At 43.5% G+C, this 27,599-nt stretch overlaps 2 long non-coding RNA genes across 6 annotated transcripts; one reads left to right on the top strand and one right to left on the bottom strand.

The window, feature by feature from the left end:
* LOC140633442 (uncharacterized) lies at positions 1 to 2,234 on the bottom strand. Its single transcript, XR_012031054.1, has 2 exons — positions 1,850 to 2,234; positions 1 to 345 (listed from the first exon to the last, which is right to left on the bottom strand). It is a non-coding gene; the product is annotated as an uncharacterized lncRNA (long non-coding RNA).
* LOC140633443 (uncharacterized) lies at positions 2,227 to 27,250 on the top strand. Of its 5 annotated transcripts, none has more exons than XR_012031059.1 (5): positions 2,227 to 2,493; positions 3,064 to 3,465; positions 6,552 to 6,810; positions 24,128 to 24,215; positions 26,613 to 27,250. It is a non-coding gene; the product is annotated as an uncharacterized lncRNA (long non-coding RNA). The 5 variants fall into 5 exon arrangements; XR_012031056.1 differs by lacking the exons at positions 24,128 to 24,215; positions 26,613 to 27,250 and adding exons at positions 17,912 to 18,075; positions 18,822 to 19,240; XR_012031058.1 differs by having other exon boundaries at positions 24,128 to 27,250.
* Positions 27,251 to 27,599: the final 349 nt, after the last annotated feature.

Raw genomic sequence — 27,599 nt, 5'->3', positions numbered from 1 at the left:
TGAATGAAAATAAACAGTTTAGTTGCCTCTTCTGCTCAGTTATTTTCAGCAAGTATCGGGAGATAATACCTCTGTGGATAATCAAGAGCCAATTTATAATCATAACGCCTGCTTAAGCAAATTAAAATAAGGGCATAAAGTATGGCAATCAGGGAAAATTTTGCTAGGGAGCTATCACTGATGGATGCTTTTAAAAGAAATGTCGCTATGACGGGAATATTTCTGAATCCTGGTTGGCGTCGCCTACACACGGCGTTTGGGGTCAGGTAACCTTGTCCGCGGAAGCAAAGAGGAGGTGAGGATTGTCCTCTGCCCATCTGGGATCTGTGGTTGCTGGGAATTAAACTGGAAAAAAAAAAAAAAAAAGACAGTTGAACAGAAGAACGTGCACACTTTATTGAGTGTTAATATTCTTTGTGTCCATGGAGGCCTCCGTTACATAAGAAATGAAGACCCAAGATTAAGAGGAGATGAAGACCCACCATTTACATCGGCGTGGATGGAACCAGAGGGCATGATGCTGAGTGAAGCAAGTCAGTCGGAGAAGGACAATCATCATATGGTCTCACTCATTCAGGGAATAGAAATAGTGAAAGGGATTAAAGGGTAAAGGAGGGAAAATGAATGGGACAAATTAGAGAGGGAGACAGACCATGAGAAACTCCTGACTGTTGCAGAAGGGGAGGCAGGTGGGGGGATGGGGTGACTGGGTGATGGGCACTGAGGTGGGGGCACGTGACGGGATGAGCACTGGGGGTTATACTAGATGTTAGTAAATTGAATTTAAATAGGGATCCCTGGGTGGCTCAGCAGTTTAGCGCCTGCCTTTGGCCCAGGGGGCGATCCTGGAGTCCCAGGATCGAGTCCCGTGTCAGGCTCTCTGCATGGAGCCTGCTTCTCCCTCTGCCTTTCTCTCTCTCTCTCTCTCTCTCTCTCTCTCAAGTAAATAAATAAATAAGTAAATAAATACATTTCTAAAAAATTTAAAAAATAAAATTTAAATAAAAAATGTAAAAAAAAAAAAAAAAAAGAAAGAAAGAAATGAAGACCCAAGAAAGTAGGTAGTCCTGAGAGCTCATGTACCATTTGAAGAACATGCTCCACGGCAGAGACTGACAAGACAGGAGAGATAGAGGTGTGGGCCACCAGCAATACTGGAGATAAATGGGGGGACCCCTGGGGATTTAGGTCATTGTCGTAGGCACGTTCGCACAGGCCCGTTTCGGTGTCTAAGAATGTGTGCTCTTCTGGTGAAGGGAGGGGGCCTTTCTCCTGCAGAATTTTTTTTTAAAGATAGTCTTATTATTTATTATTGTTAAAATATTTTATGTATTTAGAGAGACAGAGAAATAGCGAGAGAATACAAGTGGAAGGGAGGGACAGAAGGAGAGAGAGAATCTCGAGCAGACTCCATGCTAAGCGTGGAGCCTGATGTGGGGCTCGATCTCACAACCCTGAGATCAGGCCCTGAGCCCCCGAAATGAAGAGTAGGACATTTAATGGACTGAGGCAGCTGGGCACCCATCTCCTGGGGGATTTGATGACCCAGGAGAGAAAGGAGATAGGAAGGAGGCGGTCAGAGACCCCTCCCTGCATCCGCAAGCGACTTCCACTCAAAATAGTCAATATGCCAGTTCTGCATATTTTAGCAGTGGCATGTGCAGGACCTTCACCCCTAAACTACCAAACCCTCATTATCCCCCAGTAGGGAGGATAGGGAAGCGGCTCATTGCCCACGGAGCGTAGTTGGCTTCCAAGCTCGGGGCCAGCCCTGGAAGGCCCAGGGAGGTGGCCCTGCCCTCAGAGAGGCTCCCGCTGGGGCCAGAGAAAAAGCGTGCTGTGTACTCACCCGTCACACGGCGTAGGCACTGCCCTCGCCGCCTCCCTAACACCTCAAATAATTCCTACTCAGCTACCATACTGTGATTTGTAAGAAATACTCCATCCTCATCTTCATTCCTGCCACAGAGCTCCAGAAACCCTTGCAAATTCCTAAGAGATCAAAGCAATGGGAGCATCTTTGGCTCTAGTATTTCTTCTTTTGCTCTCGGTTCCTGAAATAGCTGTGGCATCATAAGGGTAGACGGAGGGTCCTGTTGTTCATCAGAAACCCCTTCCGACCACACCTGGGTTTATGTAAAGAATCCAGCTCTTGGAGACGATTAAAAATGGGGGCTGGTTGCCAGGGGAACCAGGCATCATAGGAGATTTGGAACTTTCAGCCCAACCGTTGACCTCCAGGAGGGGGAGAGTGGCTGGGGGCTGGATCAGCTGCCCATCAAGCACGCCTTTGTGATGAAGCTTCCACAAAGACCCCAAAATGACAGGGTTTGGAGAGCTTTGGGGTTGGAGGACACATAGAGAGTGGGGACAGCTCTCCGGCCCTGGAGAGCCTCCACACCTCTCCGCAGTCTTGCCCCACTCGTCTCTCCACCTGGCTGTTCCTGAGCCATATCCTTTCTTAATAACCTGGTAGTCTAGTAAGCAAAAAGAGTAAGTTTCCCCCAAGTTCTGTGAGCCGCGCCCGCACACTAAGCGAATCTGTAGCAGCTCCGATCAGTAGTAGCCAGTAGGTCAGATGCACAGGGGACCACGCAGACCTGTGGGTGCTGTCTGTGAGGGGTCGGGAGGGGTGCTGTGGGACCAGGCCTCAGCCTGTGGGGTCCGACCCCATCTCCAGGTGGCCGGTGTCAGGACCTGGTTAGATTGCAGCCCACCCAGCTGGGGCTGCAGCATTGCTCCCCGTGCCAGGGGCCAGCGTTGCAGGGGCGTCGCGCAGCAGGGAAGGGTTTCTTCCTAATATCAACGTTCCCCCAATCATCACCGTCTCCAATAGAAAGAAAACAAAGCAAAACAGCTGTAACAGAAGGTGACCCAGCTCCCATAAGGAGCTCGAGAGTTTTTTTTTTTAATTTTGTATTTGTTATTTTATTTCATTTTTAATTTTTATTGAGGTGTATGTGCCACACATTGAAAACGGAAACCCCCTCCTGCAGAACTACATTCAGAGCACTCCTTTATGGTCTCCTTGATGCCCCATTATTGGTTCCCTTTGGTCCTCAGGTTCCGCGACCCCTTGCTGTGACCCTGAGGGCATCCGCGGTGAGGTTTTATTACAACGAAAGCACAGTGTCTCCCGCCATTTGCATCAGTAGGATTCGATCGGTCATTAATTCTGCAAATCAGACGTACAAAGTGTTTGCAGCATCTTTACCACCAGTTCAATCCTATTACATTTAGGAATATTTTCCGAGCCCCCACTGGGGTAGAGTATGGTTCTTGCAGCTGGTGTGTGGGCAGACAGAGGTAGGCCCCCTGCAGCCCACAGCAACCACAGCCATCGCTGGTGTGCACTGAGCACGTGCCCGGGGCCTGTCCTGGATCAAGCGACTTACACGCATTAGCTCACGGAACGCCCAGAACAGCTCTAAGACCCGCGTTGATGGACAACGAAGGAACCACCCGGTAAAGGTCTCGTCCTGCTTTTTAGATAAGCAGTCACTCTTGTCTGGTCGTGCGTCTTATCCTTTCCCCCATTGCCCAGGTCCCCGTCTGTATTTTTGGGGCATCGGTGCAGCACGGGCTCCAGCAAGACCCTGGGAGAAAGACCCGTGCGGTGAGTCCTCTGCCTTGCACGGCTGGCAACTACTTGCTGAGGGTGAATATGTGCATGCATTAAAAATATGTTTGTAATTATCAGCTGCAGTCTATGCTGAGTCATTAACGAGGAAGCCAGAGGCAAAGACAAAATGCTCCAACAGTTCAGAGGACAGTGACAGCAGTGGCAGAGAGCAGGGACACTCGGGAGAAGGTGGGACATGAGCCGCCCTTGAAAGGAAGGGAGAGTGCTCGGGGACTCTCTGGGGTCAGTCCACTTTTTAACTACAACCAAGCCCCAAGGGTACAATGAGAATCTTCCAAATGTCTCACTGGCTCGTCCGCTCGTCCTTCAAGTCCTCCAAGATCACCACCCGTCCCACATCAACCGATTTGGGGATTGCAGGACAACATCCTTTATGAGCAAAGGATTTGTTCCAAATTTCGCTTATTTTATTGATCATACTGTCAGAGCCACCAGGTTGTAAGCATCGCTAATCATCCCAAATGAAAAGCACCAGGAAGTTCCCCCAGGTATTGCAGGGCACGACCTGGCGCACAGATGGTAGATTGGCTTAGCATGTGATGAAGGCCACCGCACCTTACATAAATCAGTGGCTGTTTGATACCCTGTAGGAATGGGGTGGGAGTGTTTGGAGGAGCGCAGTGTGAGACACCCACGGGACAAGTGGAAGGTGTTCTGAAGCCCGTGAAGTCACATGGGTGTAGTGTGGGCGCTTGTTCTCCATCCAGAAGGCATCCCACTGCAGGTGGGGCGGGGAGGAGGCCCTGCGGCAGGGATGCAGAGGATTCCCTGAGGGGTCTGATTCACTCATGAAGCTGTTGCAGAGTTCCTCAGACAGCAGCCTTAGACATCCGAGAACTCTAGAGTTTCAAGGGTGGCATAGGACGAGAGCAGAGGCCCACACCGAGCTAGAGCCAAGTCTCTTGCAGGCAGTGGGATCCCTGGTCCGGGGGACAGAAAGGCAGAGGACTGCGTTATGACTGTGAAGTGTCTAGAGGGCCACCTGGGGACAGAAGAAATGAAAATGGGTTGACAATGTCACCTGCTGCTTTGGGGTCAGAGACAAGAGGCCACCTAAGGCACTGAGGGAGTCACTACGGGAGCGTATGGTGCCATGCAGGTCAGCCTGTATACGTGGTCCCCATTTTCTGAACCCCGGAACACTCTCTTTTACGTGCGTATCCCCATTGTAGACTTTGTCACTTCACCGTTTTACTGTCTTCCCTCTAACGTCACACGATGTTAGCCTGTGCCCTGGGACGGCTGCTTAGCTGTGTGGACGGCTCTGTTGACCTGGTCCTCCGTCCCATCCTCACCGCCCCTCTGCGCGGCAGCACAGGAGGTGTTTTCGGATACAGGTACCTACGGGGAGCGGAGGCCGGCGGCGAGCGGAGACCGAGCTCAAGGAGGTCGGGCCTCCTAGGCCCCGCAGCCCAGCCGCTCAGCTCCCGACAGACTCCAGGGACCGCTCGCTGGAAAACGATCCCGTCCCTAACGTTAGAGTCTTCCTTAACACCGATTTTATGAAGGCGTTCCCTTGTTGTTAGCCTTCTCGGTCTTCAACATTTCATTTGTGATGTAAGAACTACCAACCTTAAATCAGGAATCTAAATATTGTTTCAAGGACACCCAGCACTTCCTTCCAATCGGTTAGCCCCCTTTCAAGTGCACAAGACGGTGGTTAGAGATAAATGGTACAGAGGAGAGAAATAAGAGCCTCATCGAGCCCTCCGAAATTAGAACGGGAAACATTTTGTCAAGTCGATATTGGTGCCAGTGAATTATAGCTCCCAGTGGGATTTTTTTTAATTGCTTCTCCGATAGGATTTTTCCCCCCTTTTTAAAAAAAGATTTTATTTATTTATTCATGAGAGACACAGAGAGAGAGAGAGGCAGAGACACAGGCAGAGGGAGAAGCAGGCTCCCACATGGAGCCCAATGTGGGACTCGATCCTGGGACCCTGGAGTCATGACCTGGGCTGAAGGCAGATGCTCAACCGCTGAGCCACCCAGGCGGCCCTGCAGTGCAATCTTAAATACCTTAGTAAACTGGCTTGTGCCTCCTCTCCAGAGAGGTTATTTAATATAATGATGCCCACTCTCATGACCTTCTGGGGCAGGGGCACGAATGTTCTTTTTCAACTGAATTGTATTTCCACATGTGTGCGCCAATATGGCCCTAACCATTCCCTCCTCGGTGAGTCTTCTTCAGACCCCTGTCGTGGTCACTTCCCCCTGCCTCGCCTTTGCGTCACTGCCAGTTTTTATTTTTTATTTTATTTATTTATTATTTATTTATTTATTTATTTATTTATTTTACTGCCAGTTTTTAATCCCATTGCCTCTCTTCACCCGTAATCACTTTGGATGCTCGTGTCTTGATTCCCGGCTCTGTGGTCAGCCTGCTGTTGACACCTAGGCACTCACACTTAACCCAGATTTTGAGCAGGCTATTTCGAGAGAGAGATGCAATTTCTGTATTTACTCGACTTCAAACCCAGCTCCAGTCACGACTCTTCGGTTGTCACATCATCCCAAGAGTATGTGCTAATTATCTTTTGGTGGATGTTCCAATTAACAACCGACGTACCCAGATCTACTGCTTTATTCCGAGTCTACATGTCACGAATGACAGAGAAAAGGAAAAAAATAAATAAATAAAGGCTCAAGTTGTAAAGAAAAAAACTTACCTGCAAACATGGCTTGCGAGCTCCAGATAGTATAAACGTTTAAGCCATGTTAACTAAAACCCAGTTTCAGTGCAGTGGCAGAAATGGCACGGGTCCAGCGACATTGTTTTTTTTTTTTTTTTTTTTAATTTAGTTTGGGCTTGGATGCTGTTTTGTTGTTATTTTGAGGTACCCTTTGAAGGTGTGGGGCTCGACATCTTACATTCTGATTCCATGTTCACCCACTTTCTCTTTTCCAGCTCATCCTGCCTCACACCCCCTTGGACAAGACAAGCCAGTTAACGGATTGCTTGTCTCATGCTGACTTGCATGTAGTCAATCAACAATGCCCTTGGAAGGTTGCTCTGGGGACAGGACTCGAAAACGGAGCAAAATGTGGAATAAAGTATTTAGGTTACAAGGGAGGTGCATTTCATGGCAGTGGATCAAGCGGATATCATAATGGATGTTCTAGACATCGAGCCCCAGACTCACAAAGTTCCGAGAGCCTCCACCCAGGTATGGGGGTCATGGCATCTGTTCTCTGTGGTTGTTAATTTACCCCATGAAGTCATTTGCCTGAAGAGTTTGCTCTAGAGATGCGCTGGCACCAAGTCCAAGTGACGAGCTCTTAGACCAGGATGCTTCTTCTAGCCCCTTCTCTGTTTGCTCCCTTGTTTCCAGCCTCCACCTGGCAACTTCCTGGGCATCTGTCTCAGTCTGCACGGGCTGCTGTAACAAAATGCCCCAGATGGGGCTCCTGTCCTCAGGGAGATTACAGATGCATGGGGGAGAGATACAGCCCGGGAGCTTCCGTGCTTCACGTGGGCCTCACACGGGCTCACCATCGATGAGCCGACTGTGGGTGGTTTGCTGTGCACCTTAGGAAAGGGACTGTGGTTCCGGAGGTGACTGAGTCAGGGAGGCAGACTTCAGGGAAGTTCTTTGCCTCACTGAAGAGCAGAAGTGGACGGCACCTAGGTGCTCTGGGGGTGGGGGGGAGGCTCCAAGACACATCCCAAGACAGGGAAGGAGCAATTGCAATGTGTTCCCAGGATGAGGGAACTGCGCAGGAGGTGAGAGATGACACGAGCACCAGGTCAGGGACTGAGCTGGTGTCCCTCGGCTCCAGGCTGCCGTCTGTCCACTGCTCTGTGATACCAGGCTGGGGCCCCGCAAACCCATTCCTGCTGGGCCAGCTGGCCCCAGGGTAGACTCTACTGCAGGAGCGTGCAGGCAGGCACAGGGCTTGCTCCTTCTTCCACTCCTCAGAGGTCTACCAGCTTCTGCTCCTTGGGCTTCCACCAAGCCCCTGAGACTCAGCCATCCCTTCCCCTCTTCCCCGCAGCCCAGCAGGGGTGGCTGCCCTGCCTTTGCTGTCATCAAGCCCTGTGGACATAGCCTCTCTTTTCTTCGAAACCTGATGCCTAGTCAACGATTACATCATTTTTCTGTGTTGGACTAGGTGGTGTGTTTCTGTCTCCTTTTTGACACACACATAAGCAAATGCAGTATCGATGGAAATACTCTTCTAAATCTGCAACCCCCCATGCATTACTAACTATGGTTTTGTTTTGCACGCTTACAAACATGTATGTGAAACTGGTATCCATCAATCTGAGTTTCTGTGCAATACTCGTGGCGTGGATATAGCCATCGTCCCGGTGACCACCCCGAGCAGTCAGTCAGTCAGTCACAATCACTCCACTTACATTTATTTGTTTCCGAGTGGACTTTTTTTTTTTTTGTAAGATTTTATTTGTTTATTCATGAGAGACACAGAGAGAAAGGCAGAGACATAGGCAGAGGGAGAAGCAGGCTCCATGCAGGGAGTCTGACGCAGGACTGGATCCCCGGACTGGGATCATACCCTGAGCCAAAGGCAGACGCTCAACCACTGAGCCACCCAGGTGTCCCTCTGAGTGGACTTTTAGAGATTGGAATGCACTATCTAGGTTTGGCCAAATTAGGAGTAATTTCTGTATTTCTATGCTTTGACACGAACACTCCTTAAATCCAAATTCTGTATGCACAGAATACTTTTGGTGACTCATTTGTAATCAGCCAACAATATAGCCATGAAAAAAAGAGGATTAATTGACGGATTTTAAGATATTCTTTAGCATTCTGATTTCTAACTGCGTATATCGCCTGAAGTGGAGTGTCATTCTGTTTCACGGTTGTTTCCCTAATAAGCATTAATTCGTCAGCACTTTGCTTGAACATGAGAGACGGTGGAAATGTGGGTAATTCATGATATGCAAAAAAATGATTGTTTAGCAGTTTGCCAATATAAAGGGTTCCATCGAAATCAATTTAACACATTATTTCGCTTATATCCCCTTCAAACCATTTTTCTGCTCCATTCTATTTATTTCCACAAACCCGCTCCACTTCCATTATTTCAAACCAACTGTTTGTTTTACAGATATTTTTAAAAATTCATTTTCCCAAATTCGAACTTTATGCCTTCTTTAATATCATAATCTGAAAGAAGTTAGACATTATTGATTTCATTATCCTAGTAAATGAATCAATTGATATGTGAGTAGGGATTGCTAAATTATCACTGATTGTGAGAAATAGGTAAAAAAAACTACTCTCTGAATTCTCAAAACTGAATACTTGATGTAGTGGCAATACAGATCTCAGTTGAATAGATTAAACAAAAAATAAAGGTGGTCTATTTATACTCAGCATTCCCTCCTATATTATATGATGAGTGCTCATAAAAAGAAAATATTGCAATTTCTTCCTCTGGAAATTCTCTCTCCATCAGTTTCTCACTTACATTCCCAAAGTGAACACATACAAACAAAAATTAAGTTTAAAAGAGATAGGGGCACTTGGGTGGGTTGAGTGTCTAACTCTTGATTTTGGTTCAGATCATGATCTCAGGGTCGTGGGTTCACGTAGCACTCAGCAGGGAGTCAGCTTGAGATTCTCTTCTCCCTCTCTCTTTGTCCCTCCCTCTGCTCACATCACACAATCTACCCTTCCCCTAAAGATAAATAAATCTTTAAAAAAAAAAGAATGAAAGAGGGGCAGCCTGAGTGGCTCAGTGGTTTAACGCCACCTTCAGCCCAGGGCCTGATCCTGGAGACCTGGGATCGAGTTCCGCGTCGGGCTCCCTGCATGGAGCCTGCTTCCCCCTCTGCCTGTGTCTCTGCAAATCTCTCTTTCTCTCTCTCTGGGTCTCTCATGAATAAATAAATAAAAATCTTAAAAAAAAAAAAGAATGAAAGATACAAAAGAATTTGAGAAAGTCTAAGTAATTAGTGCAAATTCCCAAGTCAGGCTTTTCACTGCATTTTGGTGTAGATCTAAAATTGCAATTATGTCTTAAAAGATTCATAGATTATTTATATATACCTGCACAGTTTTCCCTAGCATTATCTAGCATTGCTGAGGGACATTTGTTACAATTGATGAACTGATATTGACACATGATTATTAACCAAGGTCTGTACTTACCTTAGGGCTGACTCTTGGTGTTCTATACTGCGTGGGTCTTACTAAATGTTTAAGGAAGTGTACATACCTTTACTGCATCACACAGGGCACTTTCCATATTCTAAATATCCCCCGTGCTCTACCTTTTCATGCATGCATTGCTGAATAATGCTCCACCGTACGGATGTATCATGCTTTTTACCCATTCATCTATTGAAGGATATTTGGGTTGCTTCCAAGTTTTGGGGATTAGGCATAACACAACTATAAACATTCCAGGACTTTATGTGGTTGTAAGTTTTCAACTGTTTGGACAAATACCAGGAAGTACATTCGTTGGATCATATGGTCAGAATTTGTTTAGTTTCCCAAGAGATTGGCAATCTGTCTCCCAAAATGACTGTGCCATTTTGCATTTTCATCAGTCCTAAGTCAGAGTTCCCATTGCTTCACATCCTCATCAGCATTTAGCATTGTCAGTTTTTTTTGTTTTTGTTTTTGTGTTTGTTTTTTTTTTTTTTTTGGCCCATTCTAATAGCAACTTGGTGGTACCTCATTGTTGCTCCAATTTGCAATTTCCTAATAACATACAATGTTGAGCATCTTTTCATATGTTTATTTGCCATCTGTGTATCTTCAGTGAGGTGTCAATTTAGAGATTTTGTCCATTTTTTAATTGACTGCTTAAGTGGGTTCTTACTGTTGAGTTTTAAGAGTTCTTTGCATATTTTGGATACTAGTCCCTAATTACATATGTTTTTTTTTCACAAAGACTTTCTTCCAATCAATGTCTTTTCTTTTTACCAGGATAAGGAAAAGACACTGATGAGATGAGAACAACACAAGTAATGATGTACATGTCACACGCACGCACACACACACACACACACACACACACACATCCTCTTTGTTAGAATTCTATCCCACTTGCAAGAGCAACACTTAGGAACCTCCTGCTCTTGCTCCACCTTCCCTGTTCTCCTGACTCATCATTACAACACCTCTCAGGCATTCGCTCAATCCCTTCTACACATGGAGTCAAGCTTGTTTTGAGGGTTGTTTATGTTTCTCATCTTTATTTCAGATGCCTATGTTTCTGTACACTCACTCTCTCACTTCCTGTCTCTTGTAGAGGAAATAATCCTTCTCTTTCCCATGTTTCCTCCAAGAAATGTACTTCATCCTCAGAATCTCTACCCACCAGTTATTTCCTCTTTTGTGGTTTACCTTTTCTCCATTTTGTCTTCTCTCTCCTACAAAAAAAGAAGACAAAATCTTCTCTTGACCTCACTAATCATTCAACAGAAAAAACTCTCTTCAATGTCAAACTCCCCCCAAAACTTGGCTATTCTTTTCTACTGTGCCTACTCCTTCTATCTATAATTTGTCCTTTGATCTGTAAAGTTTCTCCCTGTAATGCTGTTAAAATCACTTATCCTCCCTTATCAAGGATCACCTTCTGTTCACCAAAGTAAGCAATTCTGTTGTCTTTGAACTTGGGCAACATTTGACAGTATTAGACATGTTTTGGTTCCCAGATCCTTCTGGATATCTTTCCGTCCTAAAGCTTCTATCAAAATACATATTTTCCTGGTTTTCCTTCATTTGTATTGCTTCCTAGGGCTTTCTTTCTCTAGACTTTTTTTTTTTTTTTTTTTTTTAAGAGAGGGAGAGAGTGTGTGAACAGGGTGGGGTTTGCTGTAGAGGGACAGGGAGACAGACAATCCCAAGCAAACTCCCCACTGAGTGTGGAGCCCCACTAGGGGCTCAATCTCATGATCCTGAGATCATGCTCTGAACAGAAATAAGAGTCAGTTGCTTAACTGACTGAGTCACCCACATGTCCCCCTTTTGCTTGACCTTTAATATAAGGCTTTTTTAAAAATTCTGGCTTCCGGAGTATCTGGGTGGCTCTCTCAGTTAAGTATCTGCCATCAGTTCAGGTCATGAGCCCAAAGTCCTGGGATCGAGCCCTGCCATCAGGCTCCCTGCTCAGCGGGCAGACTGCTTCTCTGTCTCTCACTCCCCCTGCTTGTGTGCTCTCTCTCTCTGTCAAATAAACAACTTATTTTTAAAAATTCTGGCTTCAGCTGTCTTTCGCCCTCTCTCCTTCAAACTTCTCTCGTGACCTTAGGATAACTTTCAGGCAAAATACTTTAGTTATCCTCTCTCCACAGACAAGTCTCCAGTACAAATTTCTAGCTTTGGGGTCTTTTGAGCTCAAGTTGCACACCTCTAATGGTCTTTTTGGCATCTACTCCAGCATGACCTGCTTTTACCCTAAGATTCATGAGGGCCAAAATCAAAATTTCCTTTAGAATCTACTCCTTGTGCCCTGACTTTTCTGCTTCCACTAATGGTCCCACTATTTCCCAGGATACAGCCTTAATACTTTCACGCATCTTTCAATTTGTGCTTCACCGTCAGCCGCTCCAGTGGGCTGCTTCAGAGTCTGAGTCCCATCAGCCTTCAAGCTGAATGCAATTTGTCTCTGGCCTTGGAACCTTCATAATTCTGGGATTCTAGTCTGTATTATATTCTCAGGAGTTTTGAAAAAGAGATCTCCATTCCTATGTTACAAGCTATCCTAATGAATGTGCAGAATCGTAATTCTTTCCTATCACCACCATGTTCACCACAGTAAGCATATGCTCCATGCTCAAATAATATTTGCTAAGAGGAGTTGAACTTCCCTGATTCCTTTCATCACCTGTCCTTCATAACTGGAGTTCCAGACACCAAAATTCTTGCATTTATCTGATTTCATGTTTTTTAATTTTCTAAATCTTAATTAAGTGGTGCATAACATCTTGTAATCAACTAGGATATTAGCAAAAGTTGCTAATTTGCCATGATATTTGGCATTTTGAACTATGTGGCAGAAATGAAAACCAACCAACCAACCCAACCTTATCATTACTAAAGCAAAAGCAATATGTTATAGACTTAATCCCTTGTGTGGTTGAGAAGGCATTTTCACTTAACCTTCCCTATTTTAGTCTTCTCAGACTGTCTGAGAAAGTACCCTCAGGGCAGAGAATGCTCCTGCTTGTTTTGAGTGCAGTCTGACTGCCCTTGAGGTAATCAGGTGTGACTAGGTAATGTGCTTTAATAATTATGGCATTTAAAACATTTTGTTCTGTTTGGTTTTATTGTTGGATATGTAAAAAGATTTACAAAGTCTAGTCATGGCTTAGTTCCATGGCAAGGCATTCTGACAGAAAAGATGCACAGGGATGTGCGCTATGACCTAAGCAATTCTGGAGAGAAATTACATGGAAGGCCTCACCTCTGATCTGGGCCACTTTCTCCTTTCCAAGGCCAAGAGAAGTTAATAACAGTAAGTGCAGGTGACCATCTCTGGCTGCTGGGTGCTGGCCTACTGCCAAGGGAGTCACCCCAGGGAGCAATGTTTCATAGACGGTAGGTATAATGAGACCCTCTAGAGCTCCCACTTCCAAGTCACAAACTGGTAGCTCCCAGGCCGGGCTCAGCAGTGAATTTTGGCTTCACATAGTTGGCTCAAACAATGTTTTTCACATTGTTGGCCCAAACACAGTTTTAAATCTAGGCTGGACACCAACATTTAAAAAATCATGAGATTTCACATAGAGCTTTGGATTTCTGGCTTCTTGGTATCTGGCCTCCATACTCACACAAAATTACTTGGCTGGAATTAAGAGTATTCAACCCTTTTGTGATGGACTGGTGCTCTGTCTTTCCAACCATCCCTGTCACTGAGCCAGACCAGCTCCTATCCATTACCATGCACTTCACCCAGGAAGGTAAATCATGGGGTGGCACAGGTCCTACTGGTATGGAAGGCTGTGACTCTAGGAATCACTTGGGAATTACCACAACATCTCAAGTCAAGTCTTGTTCATCAGAAAGGATGGATTTATTTTTAGGATGATGGAAAAAGAAATCAATTTGAATGGAATAATAGGCCAATTATAGCTAAATTGGAATTAACCTCTGATTTGAGATTCAGAGAAACTTTTTTTTTCCAGACAAAACAGACTTTACTTTTTTGTATATTTTTTTATTGGAGTTTGATTTGCCAGCATATAATATAACACCCAGTGCTCATCCCATAGAGTGCCCCCCTCAGTGCCCATCACCCAGTCATCCCATCCCCCCACTCATCTCCCCTTCCACTACCCTTTGTTTGTTTCCCAGAGTTAGGAGTCAGTCTCTCATGTTTTGTCTCCCTCTCTGATTTTTCCCACTCATTTTCCCTCCGTCCCCTATAATCCCTTTCACTACTTCTTATATTCCTTGTATGAGTGAAACCATATGATGATTGCCCTTCTCCAATTGACTTACTTCACTCAGCATCATACCCTCCAGTTCCATCCATGTTGAAGCAAGTGGTGGGTATTTGTCATTTCTGATGGCTGAGGAATATTCCATTGTATACATAGACCACATCTTTTTAATCCATTCATCTTTCGATGGGCACTGAGGCTCCTTCCACAGTTTGGCCATTGTGGACATTGCTGCTATAAACATCAGGGTGCAGGTGTCCCAGCGTTTCACTGCATCTGTATCTTTGGGGTAAATCCTCAGCAGGGCAATTGCTGGGTCATAGGGCAGGTCTATTTTTAAATCTTTGAGGAACCTCCACACAGTTTTCCAGAGTGGCGGCACCAGTTCACATTCCCACCCACAGTGCAGGAGGGTTCCCCTTTCTCCACATCCTCTCCAACAGTTGTTGTTTCCTGTCTTGTTAATTTTCCCCATGCTCACTGGTGTGAGGTGGTATCTCGTGGTTTTGATTTGTATTTCCCTGATGGTGAGTGATGCAGAGCATTTTCTCATGTGCTTGTTGGCCAAGTGTATGTCTTCTTTGATGAAATTTCTGTTTGTGTCTTTTGCTAATTTCATGATTGGATTGCTGGTTTCCTTGCTGTTGAGTTTAATAAGTTCTTTATAGATCTTGGATACTAGCCCTTTATCTGATCTGTCATTTGCAAATATCTTCTCCTATTCTGCAGGTTGTCTTTTAGTTTTGTTGACTATCTCTTTTGCTTTGCAGAAGTTTTTTTCTTAAGTGCTAAAACTCATACGGCAATTTGACAGTGTGGCAGGATACAAAATCAATGCCCAGAAATCAGTGGCATTTCTTTACACTAACAATGAGACTGAAGAAAGAGAAATTAAGGAGTCAATCCCATTTACAATTGCACCCAAAAGCAAAAGATACCTAGGAATAAACCTAACCAAAGAGGTAAAGGATCTATACCCTAAGAACTACAGAACACTTCTGAAATAAACTGAGGAAGACAAAAACAGATGGACAAATATTACATGCTCATGGGTTGGAAGAATTAATGTTGTGAAAATGTCAATGCTGCTCAGGGCAATTTATATGTTCAGTTCAATCCCTATCCAAATACCATGGACTTTCTTCAGAGAGTTGGAACAAATCATCTTAAGATTCATATGGAATCAGAAAAGGCCTGAATATCCAGGGGAATATTGAAAAAGAAAATCAGAGCTGGGGGCATCACAATGCCAGATTTCAGGTTGTACTACAGAGCTGTTATCATCAAGACAGTGTGGTACTGGCACAAAAACAGACACATAGATCAATGGAACAGAATAGAGAATCCAGAAATGGACCCTCAACTTTATGGTCAACTAATATATGACGAAGCAGGAAAGACTATCCACTGGGAAAAGGACGGTCTCTTTAATAAATACTGGGAAAATTGGACAGCCACGTGCAGAAGAATGAAACTGGACCAGACACAAAGATAAACTCAAAATGGATGAAAGATCTAAATGTGAGACAAGATTCCATCAAAATCCTGGAGAACACAGGCAACACCCTTTTTGAAGTTGGCCACAGCAACTTCTTGCAAGATCCCTCTATGAAGACAAGGGAAACAAAAGCAAAAATGAACTATTGGGACTTAAGATAAAAAGCTTCTGCATAGGAAACATTCTTTTGCCATAATACAAATCTACCATCACATTACCTTGGTTTGCTATTCCTTATATTAAAAAAATATTTAAACAAAGACAGTCTGTCATCCTTTCAACTTTCACATTTATCAGATTCACAAGCAAGGAAGAAAGTGCATGGTCTTAGAAATACAATGTAGCATTTTTTCCAGTTTTATTATTTGATTTATTCACTCTAAATATGCATTTGAACATATTTAGTACCGATATTATCTCGTATATGACGAACATTATCTATAGTGTGTTTTCAATTATTTTAGACCATTTGCTTTTAAAGAGCTCTCACAAACAAAAACAGAACAAAATGTTCTTAAAAATAATTAAACTTATTGTTGTTTTTCTGAAGTTCAAGAGCAAACATTTACTCTAAAGATTGAATCTGGAGCATGAAGCCAATTTAGTGTTTCTTGAAACTGTTTTGAGTAGAACTCTAGTGCCATATTCTTCTTTTTGAAAGTTTTACTGAGGTTTAATTGAGATACAAAAATGCATATATTTAATGTATACAATCTGATAATTTGTTGCTATACAACATAGAGCCTATGGTGAACAATATTGTGTTGTGTATTTGAAAAATTGGTAAGGAAGCAGATCTCACATTGTTGTTTTTTTCATCTATAAAGCAGAAATAGTTCTACTTGTTTTACCAAGCTGTAGCAGGTTTAAAAATCATGTCTCTGGAATGCCTGGGTGGCTCAGCAGTTGAGTATCTGCCTTTGGCCTGGGGCATGATTCCGGGATCCATGATCAAGTCCCACATCATGTTCCTTGCTGAGACCCTACTTCTCCCTCTGCCTGTGTTTCTGCCTGTGTGTGTGTGTGTGTGTGTGTGTGTGTGTCTCAAAAATAAATAAATACAATCTTTAAAAAAATAAAAGTCATGTTTCTATAATGACTCACACAGAGTAGCACAGTGATTTCTGTCCCCCTGATAATTTTTGTCAAGCCCATTACTGAAAAGCAGATACAGGAATTTGGTGGGATGGGACACTAACAAGTGAACTCATATCTCCTCAAATTCTTTTGGAATCTAGGCACAAAGGGAGTAGCAGAACATATGTATACAAACAAATAAATTTTAAAACTACATGGGTAAGTACAATTCACAGGGGGACAGGCTTTGGGAAGAGTGTGGACTAACAAGAGGGAACCAAGTGGGATGGATGCAAGGCAAGTGTCAGGGTAAAGGCAGGTTAGGTCAAGGGTCCATCATGGCAGCAGCTGGTTCCCTTCCCAGAGCCTGGTTCCCGGACCATGTTTGATGGAAGATTGTTGAATGAATGAAGACTGAATCTGGGGCCATAGAGGATGGAGAAAGAGTAAACATGAAGATCATAGAGTAAAAAGTGACTTTATTCATAATGTTCTGAAGATGGACTTTGATTATCTTGTTGAAACATTTCCTAAAAGCTCATGATGGAAAACTGAGAAATTCATCTTAAATTGGGTGCCAGACTCTTCAAATATCCTCCAAGACACTGTTTTCTGTATCTTAATGCTGTCTCTGGATTTATAAAAGTAAACAGTGACCGATGGAGAAACTGAACAGCCATGAGGGCCATGGTCTCACAATGGCCTTATTTTCTAACAGAGATTAGCAAGGGCTAATAGCATCCCTGTTCTTCTGAGTTGTGTACAGTACAGTGGGCAACTCAACTACAGAGTTTTTGATACTTAGGGGTGTCAATAGTATAAGGTGTAAATGTCTGAATAGGTCCCTAGGTTTGTGGAGGAGAAAGAAAATGTTAACTAGTTTGGCCTAGACTGAAGCCTACAGGCTGAGTAAATTGAGCCACCTGGTTTAGTAGGTGGGTTGAATGGGAAGAGAGAAGGTAGATGACTGACAGATCATGGTGCTCTTAATCATACCTCACCACCAACAAAAAAAGGGGGGCATAAGACTTTAAGCCCAGAGCCATGGGGAAGCTGTACAGCTTTTCTTTTAGTTATAATTCTTTTATCTTTCTATGCAGCAGAAATCACATTTATAGGTCTGCAGCATATTTGCGGTCAATGGCTCATGTTACTTTTAGATGCCTCAGCTTTGCTGTGGGCCTGAATCATCTGCAAAGGTATTTAGCTTTACTGAGTCCAACATTGTGCACATCATTCCTGGCTTATTCTACGGGGCTTTAATGTCTTCACTCAAGACTTCTGCTTTTTCTCCTTGATTGGAAATGTTGATTTTATTTTCCAGAAACAGCCACAGAAGATCTCACTCCTGATACTATTTTGAATTGCTTACCGTTATGTCTTCTGAAGGCTCTTTCCTCCCCCTCTCACCCAGCGAGCACCTCCCAGCTGGTGTCTGTTGAGTGTAGCACACGAGGGTGTGTGTGCTTTGGAACCAAAGAAAGTTTAGTAAGTTTTGTTTACTCTTCAGGTGAATTTCAATCTGAATTCTTTAAGTGGCCTGTATTTGAAAAGCTAGTTATTAAATGTGACAGAGAGTATGATACTGAAGAAAGATATTAATATGGTATATCTTGGAATCAACATCGCCAATTCCAATAGTCATCAGGTTATGAAACAGAAATCCCAGCACAGAGGCTCAAGAAACAACTACCTGAACATGGCCATACCAGTGTTACTACATCATAGAACACTCTTACCTCAAATATATATAATCATGTAATTATGATATGAACCAGTGTAATTGTGATATATAATGATGTGCAGTGATCCTGAATAATAAACCAATTATTATTTGTATCAGAATTGTTAATTTTTTTCTGAAACTTCCTGAATGGATAAGTTGCCTGCCTTTGGCTGGTCCTAGGAGTATTTGTTCATGTCATCATGAACTTCATTAACACGGAACAAGAAGCATGGGATCTGGACCTTTAAGGATGTGCCTTCACCTGTGCAAATTGCCTACATAGATGAAGCGGGGGTGTACATAAATAGTGGGGCCCCCACTACAGTTTTCACCCCAAATGTCTCCTCAAAGGACTGTTGAATATTTCCTGAAAGCTGTTTAGTTCAATGCCTGGGGATGGAAAATGATCTTAGCTCCCTGGCTTGTATTCTAGATGTGTGATCATCTTGCTCATTCTCATCTTTACAAACACATCATGGCTCACTTTGCTCTTCACCTTCCTTCACAGCCTACTCATGACAAAAATCATGACTCCACCTTCTGAGACTATGGACTGGAATTGCATTGTTGGCCCATGGGAAAGGAAGGCAGGGAGCTGCACAAGCATCCACACTGGCATTACAAGTCGCATGCAGCAGAAAGAAATAATTAACAGCTTCTATGCCATCTTCAGTGGACAACTCATGGATGGACTGTGAGCCTAGAAAGTGAGGGACAACTCTAGAGAAAAAACATAAGGTCTTGCTGAAAACATAGGGCCTTCCAGATGTTTAAAATTAGTAGTTATCATCACTATGCTGAGAGAACAGTACAGAGTAATTCAGATCAAAGTGGCCAATACAGGCTTTTATTTGCAAAGTGTTGAAGCAGTTGGAAATTAGTTTATGCAGGTGACCATTTGATTTATGTTAATTAAGGGGCCTTTTATACGGGGTGAGAAATAATAGTTAAACTCTGTTGATTAAAAAATATATTATCTTGTTTAATCCTTAAAAAACACAGTAGGAATTATTGTATCCTTTATACATAGGCAAATGGAAAATTATGTCATTTTTTTCTTTTTTTTAAGATTTTATTTTTTATTTATTCGTGAGAAACACAGAGAGAGGCAGAAACACAGGCAGAGGGAGAAGCAGTCTCCTTGCAGGGAGCCCAACGCGGGACTCGATCCCAGGACTCCAGGATCACATACTGGGTCGAAGACTGATGCTAAACTGCTGAGCTACCCAGGGATCCCCTGTCATTTTTTTTTCCCCAATAAAGCCCAATGGATACACTGAGAAACTAGGAATCAAATTTGGGTCTACCCTGACAGTTTGCTGCTCTTGACCATTGTACTTGATACAGGGGTCTGTAAATGGCAGCAATATGCTAACGACAGAGAAGGCTCTTCAAAGTAGGCTTGTGATATAGTGTGTTCATAAACCTGAGCATTTACTCATTCAATTCAGTTAACTTTTGAAATGCATATGCTTGTGATTCAGTACTTTGTAGATAAGGAACCTCAGAAGTAAACTGATCATTGTGTGAGAGCCTTCTGCTCTGTCCGGTATGGAAACACTGGTACATGTGGGTATTCAAGCTTATTTAAAACTAATTGCTATCAAATAAGAGTAAAACCTTGGTTCTCAGTTACAGAGGATGCTTTTCGAGGGCTCAATAGCCACATGAAGCTAGTGGGCAACTGAACTGATCTAGATCGTTCCCATCACTCCAGAAAACTCTGCTAGACAGTGTTGCTGGGTAATTACCAAACTCATGTGCTTGCTCTTGGCACATGGTTGTGTTTCTAGTAGTTAGATATGCAATAGAGCTGAGTTCCAGCCCATGTGACGTTGGCAGAAGTGATTCCAAGTCTGGACCATGCAAACTCCCAGGAGAAGTGTGGCCTGTTCCCTGCTCTGCTCATGTGATGCAGTAGAACCTGTTTAATTAATAGCCACACATTGATGATGGTGGAGACAAAAGATGGAAGGAGCCTGGGTCCCCAAGTTACTGCCCGGAAGGAAAGAGCCTGCCAATTAAATCGGGACTTCTTGCTTTGGGCAGGATGTGAATAAGACCTAGATTTCAACTCTGGATCTGCTGGGATTTTGGACTTTATCTGTCTATTGCAGCCATCAGTCAATAGGCTTTTGAGCTGTGATTTGAACTTAGGAAACCTGGATAGAGAATTTGGCTTCCAATCCCCTCACTGAAATCAGCAAGACAGGATAAACAGCACTGACATGAATCAGACTGGGGCAATATTTGCATCTAGCAAACCACTACACAATCAAATAATTTTCTTTACATTCAGGATTGGGGAACTTGGGAATGATCATAACAATAATAATATAACACTCTCATTTTTAATGGTGCATGCTGAGAAACCGCATTATTGCATTTAGTCTCCATGACAACCCTACCTACTAGTTACAATTTATCCCCATTTTACAGATGGGCAAACTGATACTTGTCAAGGTTAAGTAATCTTTCCATGATAATAAACTAGTAGCGGAAAGCACCATTATTCAAACTCCGAAGTGTTGACTGAAGAAATGTGAAAACACGTAGAAAATCTGAGGGACCTTTTTGACAATGGCAGTTACCAGGATGGGCTCTGAAGGGTTTACGTAAAACAGGTCAAGAAGAGCGACAAGGAAGTACAATTCACTCTGGACCTGTGGCTCCAGAGACAGTTTGCAATGAGAAGGGCTTGCCTGTACTCGACCACACGTGTGTTAGCGTGTGTCCAGTGTGACATTGGGTAAATCAGTATGAACTCTGTCTATAGGGTGCTCTTTATATATATTTTCTAAAATTCTCATTAAAAAGAAAATATTCCTTTCTGTATTGGAAGCCACGCATTCCCAAACGAAATTAATGAAAGTGACCGGACTGTATTGTTAGAGGCTGCCCCACACAGTCACTTTGATCGGAGTTGGAACTAAAATAACAACCGATGAAGGGACATGCTTGCTTTGGATGTTTCAAAAAGCAAATATGTCATGATTGCTCTGGGTGAGAGCCTGAGCCGTGTTCTGGGAACTTGTTGACCTTCACCAAAATGGTGCTCCTGGATCAGCGAGGCACACGCTTTCCATGGAGACCACACAGTGACAGAGGGAGGGATGCCCCGGCTGCAGCCACCTGCATCCAGCGCCACGCTCGCATCACCAGATGTCTCCATGGATGTGCTGCTGTTTTCATAGCTTGATAGGTATTCTGGGGACGAAAGTAAACCGATGTATTGTTTAATCATCTTCTTTTATGGGTGGGAAAATGGAAGAACACTTTGAGACCCGTTACACTCATTCTATCCTGTGGACAAAGTCACGAATGAAAGCTAAAGCCTCACGCCCAGCAGCACTTGATGAGACAGAAGAATAAACAAGATGTTACGAATTAATGATTAGCGCCAGTTCGTGTGTCTGGTCACACTAATGATTCTTTGTGATCATGATTCCTACACTTACTACGCGAATGGAAATGATATATAAAAACACAAGCAAACCGGAGAAGAGATTTGCTCAGTGCTTGGCAACTCAGAGCTTTCAAAGGCAATCACCAGAGCAGAGTCTGCCCCAAATCTTCTAGCAAGAGCTTTGAATAATGCATGTGCTACTGCTTTGAAAGTTAAAAATAAGTGGGATGCCGGCAACAGAAGGTGGTACTAAAATACATCCTCCAGTGGCGCGGAGGAAAAGGTAAGAAGGAATTCCTGACTTCACAAGAGTGATAATCATGTAAAACATAGTGAAGACCTTGAATAACATGAATGCTCTTCTGAGGGAATTATTTAAATCATAATAAAAGGCAGAAGTCACAACAGACTCAACTGAATCTCGTAGCTTCTAGAATCTACAATACAACCTTTAGATCTGGAACTTACTCTCAGGCTCTCAGAAAACAGTAGCTATAGAAAGCCAACATGCCAGCGAGAAAACCAAAAACATCAACAGATCAGCAAACCCATTACAAACAAGAAGTCTGGGGTGACGGGTGTTGGATAGGGAGAGTCAGGACCTTCTGGAATCAACCCAGAAGTTCTATTCTATTCGGAGGTGGGAAAAGCTCCGACTGGAGCTCAGTATCCTGCAGGGCTGCATGGTTTTTTGTTTTGTTTTGTTTTTTTGTTTTTTGTTTTTTTCTTATCCAAAACAACAAACTTTAAGGGGAGGCATGTGATAAGAAAAATGAGACTCTCTGTAAAAAGAAGCAGGAGTGTAATGCCAGATAGCCGTGCTGGTCTTGTGGGCTGTGGGGGGACCTGGATAGTCAGTATCCGGACCCGTGGAACCTTTGCAATGCCCAATCTGGCAGCCAAGACCCACATGTGGTTGTGTGGCTGGTTGAGGAAATGTTAACAGAATATTAACATTTATTTAATTTTTAATTTTTAAAGATTTAGATAGCCATACAGAAACGGTAGCTATCCAGTAGAAATTGGATAGCTCAGATCCTGCCTGAATTTAAACACAAACGTCACGGTTGTTCACTTAATGTTTATCATGAGCCCATGCCATGTCAAGTACTCCACAAGCACTTAACTTCCAATATTCTTAGTACTGATACAGTCCAGAAGATATTTCAAAAAATTCACTTTCCTGCCCAGTGAGAAAACATTCTTCACATGAGAGGACCTTCAAGTTTCTCCCATATATTTCTGCCCGTCGTGATCTGAGCCTCTAGGACCTCCAGCTACTGAGTGATAAACACATGGTATTGTCACGGATTACTTTTGCACAGATTGGCAGGAAATAGAAAAATGTTTGGAGAGCTGTCTTGACCCAGATTTCAGAAGATATTTGTAGTGATGCAAATGATGTGTGTACAACCATTAAGGAATCGTAATTATTTATATTTTATGGGATTAGAAAATGCAAAGGATGTTAGGTTTTAGGTACTTCCTGATAGTCACTTAATATATATATTTATAATTTATTTTAATTTATTTTTATGTTTTATATTTTCTTTTTAAAAATAATTTATTTTTTATTAGTGTTCAATTTGCCAACATACAGAATAACACCCAGTGCTCATCCTGTCAAGTGCCTCCCTCAATGCCCGCCACCCAGTCACCCTCACCCCCCCGCCTTCCTCCCGTTCCACCACCCCTAGTTCGTTTCCCAGAGTTAGGAGTCTTCCATGTTCTGTCTCCCTTTCTGATATTTCCTACCCATTTCTTCTCCCTTCCCCTCTATTCCCTTTCACTATTATTTATATTCCCCAAATGAATGAGACCATATAATGTTTGTCCTTCTCTGATTGACTTATTTCACTCAGCATAATACCCTCCAGTTCCATCCACGTTGAAGCAAATGGTAGGTATTTGTCGTTTCTAATGGCTGAGGAATATTCCATTGTATACATAGACCACATCTTCTTTCTTATAGCATAATTTTGTTCCTTTTCTCTTTCTTTTCTTCCTCTCTCCTTCCTACCCATCTCCTTCCCTTCATCCTTTCTTCCTCTTTCCCTTTTTGCAGGAGGAGTGAATATGTCAGGTGGGCTTCACATTCAAGTGTCATACTAGGTTCTAGCTTTGGGGTCTGGAAATCATGTCTGTGGTCTTTGCCTGACATCCCTAGATTCACTAGGGAATCTATTTTTGTTGTTTTTTTGTTGTTTTTTTGTTTGTTTTGTTTTGTTTTGTTATCAGGAAACTCATGAGTAGTTCCTTAAAACAAGTGGTTTCTAGTGTCTGGACTTTGGTGTACTTTGCGGTCCTCTTAGAAATGACACTGCAGTAGATGCGGTGCTGTGGTGTGGCCATGGGCACAGCATCCCCAGGTGCAAACCCTGGCTGGGTTTCTCCTCTTTCTCTTGCAGGTTCAACTCACTCTCTCTCTAGCATGAAAGACAGAGGCCACTTGGCAAAGAGCACTTACTTGCTGTGTATGTGACACTGCAGAATCAGGTGAGACTCCTACACTCCCCACCCACGCGGGAACGGGGAGCCCCTTTGGGACGTTGACAGACTGGAAGCATCCCTGTGTCCCCAGCTCAGGTGGTTCTCGGCAGGGTGGCCGGAAGGGGCTCCTTTCTGAAGCCCTTGCTCCCATTCCTTCTACTTTCAACAGCTCACCTTGGGGCTGCTTCTCAGCACTCAGAGCTGAATTTACAATGACACGTGGATTTAGTGAATATTTGACTTAGTCAAATATTTGACAAACCCGATCTTATAGGTAGAGAAGTGAAATAGAATTGGAGGGAACCCCCGGGAATGAGTGCCTAAGTCCGGTTAGGAGAGAATTAGGATCAGTGTCTAGGTCAGCCTTGGGAGCAGGGTCGGGGAAGAGATCTCAACACATCACGGGTTGTTCAGTAGTTTTATTGTCAGTGGCTTCACATACATGGAGCCTTGAGCTCAAGAACATTTGAAACCAGGATCACACTGTCAGAAACCGCAGTTGCAGAAATAGGACTTGCATTCTTGAGAAAAAAACTCAGTTAATTTTTTTTAGAAGTCTCTACAAAGGCAGGTCTATGCTGACCACTTAAAGATCTGTGTGGCATAGAAAATAATGTCATACATTAAAATCAATGGTGTCTTTAATGTGATGAAATGAGGTGTATACAAATAAGTTAACACCTGTTTTTTTAATTGATCCATTATTTATGTAAAAATAAACATATATGTCTTGTTTTGTGTTGCCGAGAGCCTGGCCCAAAGTGAGCAAATAGATATTGATTGAATGTTCTAATATGTCATAATTATCACTTGCAATCATATTGCCCACCACAGTCACTGGTGTTCATAGGTACATCCTTCTTCCTTTGGAACTTTTTTTGATTCATAAAAATACTGTTTCTCTAATGTTTTAATACCTCTAAGAGGATGAGACCAGAATAAGATGGCACAAAGACCAATTTGTCTGCTATTTCTAGAGTCATTGACATGTTCTTCCCATAACCATTCCATGAGCTATATAGGTCAGGCATTAGCCAGAGAAGGCAGAAAAAGAATGAGCAATTTTCTGAAATTTTCTAAAGTCACATAACATATTTGTGGCAATAGAACAAGAACCATGATCCGTATCTTCTGGTCGCTAGCCCTGTGCTAATGCATCATAAATAGCGGTGCATCTGCCCCAGCTCACGCCTGCGACACGGGCAGAGGGGTCAGATCCCGCTTCCCACCTCCTGCCCATTGTCCGAGAGCAAGACTCAACACACACCACATGCCAAAGACTTCGGTCTCCCCAGGAGCACAGAATCATCCTGCCTTGTTCCAAATCCTTATCTTTAAAGAATAATAATTCTATGTCTAGAGTTGCCCGAAGGCCTCAGTGGGAAGATCACGATCAGATTTTAGTGCACAAACGAATCTCATATTTTCTAAAGCTTATGAAATGGATCTGTCACTCACGGGGCTAGGGAGCACTAGAGCTTTACTTGGATGCTGCAGTTTTTACCTACTGGGGCCAACTAGTGCATTTAATTTCACCAGCCAGTGGCAGGAATCATGACTTATTTCAGTTTTGAACATTGAACTTTTAGTCTTTGGTGAAAGAAAACAATACATGACTTATCTGTATCCTCGTTAGAGTGACTTTTATGTTTTCATGGCATATAACTCTTCCAAAATATTAATTTTTCTGAGAAATGCCTATGTTTGCTCTTTTAGTCAGGCATGATCTGATCCTGGTGCCATGGTCCCTATGCCCCCGTATGTAGCATTTACTGCATCGACTGAGTGCTGCTATGTGGATTTCTTTGCTCTGAACTATCTCAGAGGCATTACAAACACCGCACATGCATGCACACATGTGCACAAGGCCTTCCTTCAACGCAAGCAGAATGTAGTTCTCATGAGGAAGCAAGGTGTGTGTGTGTGTGTGTGTGTGTGTGTGTGTATACAAAGCTAGAGAGTGGGTACAGAATAAAGATAGACACAGTCATTGAACTTCTGTGATATGTATTTTCAAAATTCTAAGCAAGCAAAGTTATTCAGGATAGGCCCTGGAGAAGGAGCTCTCAATGCAGGTTTTGAAGAAATCCTGAACTCCAATGTGGCTTTGTGGCAAATCAAAGGAAAGGATCCTTCATGAATAGAGCTTTGCCACTTTTTAGGAGATGATTGGTTAGACCAGATGATGGTTTGGACACATCTCAGTACACCATCTTGGGACACTGTGGCAAGAGTCTAGGACTTGGAACCAAAGGATACAGGTCTCTGGTTGGCAATCTTCCAGTAGGAAGTGGAAGTGACATGCTGCCTCCACTCACCTGGGCTTTCCCCTGGGCTACCTGAGGAGCAGGACCCAAAGGGCTCGTTCTGGTGGATGCCTGACGACATGTTTTCCCTTTACAGAGTTATAAAGGATTTTGAGTTAATGGCCACACATGGAGAAATCCCAGGCCGGACTCTTTGGGGGAACTTGCATTGTCCCCTGGCCACTAGCTCTGGAGCTGGGTGAGGATCGCCCTGGAAGGATGGGTTTCTCCAGGTCCTACCATTGGCCACCCACGCCAAGTCCCACATGAGTTACCATCGGCCATTAGGCTGCTATGTTCCTTTCTTTTACTACAAAACCCTTCTCCTGAGTGTCTGACTCGTAATCCAAACTGGTAAAATGAAATACAGACTAAGAGAGACATTATCCTCACTCTGACTTACATTGACAGGTTGGCCTCTGAAGGCATCTGAATTTGCGATAAGTAGGGCCGTCTGTCAGGTCAAAAGCCACATCTAGTTCAAGAGTCCCCATGCATCCCTCTGTCCTTTCTGGGCCTTGACCTGGGGCTTACTCTGTGCTAAGCACTTGGACCCCAATTTCCTTGCTGCTCCTCAGACCCTTCCCTTCTGTAACCCTGGGTTACAGACTGTTATCGACTTGAGCTTGATTTTGTTATCCACACCCTACTTTCAGAATGAACTTGGGAAAAAAAAAAAAAAGAATGAACTTGGATGACTTTGTTTCCACCTACTCTTCTTGGCTGATGTTATCGGTCAGAACTTTGGAGCTCAACAACATTATTGATGAACAACCTAGGGTGCTTTGCTTGGTTGTTTTAATACTTTTTTTTTTTTTTTAATCTCTAGAATATCAGTCTTGTTTATCCTTGAACAGTACTGAGTTACAAGGTTAGGGGTTGGGTCAAACTGTCACTCTGGGGGAATTAGATGGTGTGGAAGCTCAATGCCACATCCACCATGAGGTTCCTGGCAGGCTGGGCCTTGATCATCTGTCTGCCATGTGAGTGGACACTGGCAGGTAGAAATTATTCAGTGGGATTGTTTGACTGAATAAGCCTGTCCTCATGGGGGGAATCTGTCCAGGCAGAGGCTGAGTGATAG

This window comes from Canis lupus, chromosome 5, assembly GCF_048164855.1.
Source record: "Canis lupus baileyi chromosome 5, mCanLup2.hap1, whole genome shotgun sequence".
NCBI lineage: Eukaryota > Metazoa > Chordata > Mammalia > Carnivora > Canidae > Canis > Canis lupus.
This window is presented reverse-complemented; position numbering and strand designations above follow the sequence as displayed.